Source organism: Humulus lupulus, chromosome 7 (genome assembly GCF_963169125.1).
Source record: "Humulus lupulus chromosome 7, drHumLupu1.1, whole genome shotgun sequence".
Taxonomy (NCBI): Eukaryota; Viridiplantae; Streptophyta; class Magnoliopsida; order Rosales; family Cannabaceae; genus Humulus; species Humulus lupulus.
Genome location: NC_084799.1, coordinates 47,152,779 through 47,155,133, shown reverse-complemented (window position 1 = coordinate 47,155,133; position 2,355 = coordinate 47,152,779).

The window sequence follows — 2,355 nt, the reverse complement described above, 5'->3', positions numbered from 1 at the left end:
TGATTTAGGTTGGGTTTAGCTGAAGAAAAACCCAAGAGTTCTGTGTTCGAAGGGGTCGGGCTGCGGCCCTCTTGAACCCAGGTAGCCAGGTGAGGGTGTGTGTCTAGTTAAAAGGGAGGCTGAGCCTCTGTCTAGGGGCGGGCCGTGGCACAAGGGCTTAGGGCCACGACGCTTAAGGGTTTTTGAGTGCAGGAACTCAACCCTAAGGACTCGGGTTCGATCCTACTACCCAGTTTAGTGGAATTCGATGTCCCGTAGGCTAGGACTCGGTCCGGAAGCCTTTATTCACTCGTTATTGACGGGATTCTTTATGATAGTTGTGACTAGGTCATCGCTAGGGGCTCAGATCAGGGATCGTACTCAAGGGTCGTTCATTAGTAGCTTGTACTTGGACCAAATGTAAGAAAACTGCACCCAAAATATGATATGCATGATTAGGGCTTGGCCCGAATGCTGAACAAAGTCTTGATTTGAGCGTTGGCCCTGTAAATGCGCATGATTATGATTATGCTTGTGTATATATGTTTTAATGTATTGCAATGCATTGTATCTGTATGTGTGATAAACATATTATGTTATTGTCTGCTATGGCAAGGAAGCTTGGTTTATAAGCCGAGGATCTGTTATTGTTTCTGGTTAAAGAACGACTTACTAGTCGAGGGCATACTTGATTTAAGAGGCTCGACTTAAAAGTCGAGGGTCTTTAAGGCTCGACTTATAAGTCGAGGATCTTTAAGGCTCGACTTATAAGTCGGGGGTCTGTGAGGCTCGACTTATTAGTCGAGGGTCTGTGAGGCTTGACTTATAAGTCAAGGATCTGCAAGACTCGACTTATGAGCCGAGACCGGCATTACGCGCGTTGAGCGTAGGCCGCTATAGCTGGGCCACCTTGGGAGTGCACCAAGCCCTTGACTGGCTCAGATGCCATAAGAATAAAAAGAGAGTGCAACACACACTTGTGCAACTCTATGGTTGCTGATATGTATTGTGTTTATGCTTAGTTCCAGTTATTACTGCTATGTCTGTTGTATTATTCCGTGAATTATTTGAACATGTTTTCTTGTTGAGTCTTTTCGCTCACAGGTACTTTGTGGTGTAGGTAAGGGTAAGGAGAAGCTTGGCCAGCCATGAGTTGGAGAGCGATAGCAGTGACGTGTACATATGCAGTTCGCTCGACCGCCACAGCCGAGAAATTTCAAGGAAGCTAAGGTTGAACCCAGTTTTTCTGCCTAGGTCGGCTTATTTTGTAACCTACTTTTAAACTTGTATTTTTTGATCCCATGTAAAGACTAAAGTTTTGTTTAATGAAAATGTTTATAACTCGACCAAAATTTTAAATACCTAAACCCTTAGTGGCTTATTCACATGTTTAGTCCAAATGACTCTGTTGTGGATTTATATCCTATGCAAGTGCACACAGTCGCAATTTGTAATAATATGGTAAAGAAACCAAGTATCGTCCTCAAGGACTGAATTCTCAATTACCAGTCAATTAATTTCTCTTTTTATTTGATCAATTAAAATTCTTGATTTTTATAGACACAACAAAAGAAACTATAATATTCACAAACAATAATTGAAAATTAAATAGAATGACAACTAATAGTAAAACCTTTGATTTAAACACTGAAGAAATAATTAAGATGTTTAATCTCATCAACTATCCTCCCTATCATTCCCTAATGCAAAGTACTAAGTTCTTCTTCTTTCTGCCTAATTCAATTAACAAGTTGATACAGTAGCCTATAATCATACTATGAATTATAGACTCAACCTAGGTGACAATTTCCTATATTTCTATGGTAAATTGAACCACAAAGGTAGCATTAATTTCAACAACTTAATAAACAGTTACACAATTAATATGGATACTTTCGTTCCAAACTAAAATTATGTCCAATATAACCACAGCAGATTCAAATCTCACTTCTCAGATTTTGATTTGAAAACATATATATAATGACTATAGATGGCCAATCGATAATCAATCAATAAGGACAGGTTATATGGAATTGAAGAAGATTGAAGAAGAAGAAAATTGAAATTGCATTAGTTCATAATAATGATTCAAGTGATTTAATTAAAAATCCTAAACAGAAAATTAGTTCATAATCATAATACTAATCTCAAAGACAATTAAAGATAACATCAGAAAGTAGAAGAAAAACATGTAGATTGAATACTCCAAGCCTTGAGCCTTCTAGCAATTTCCACCCCAGATCCGTACATCCTTTCTTCTCTTTTTTTCGCCTTATAAATACCTAAGATTCAGTTTTTTAAAAGAGGTGGGCCGTGGCTCTACATGCACCATCCCGCGGCCCGTGTCTAAATTCCTGGGCAATTTGTTCTCTCCAT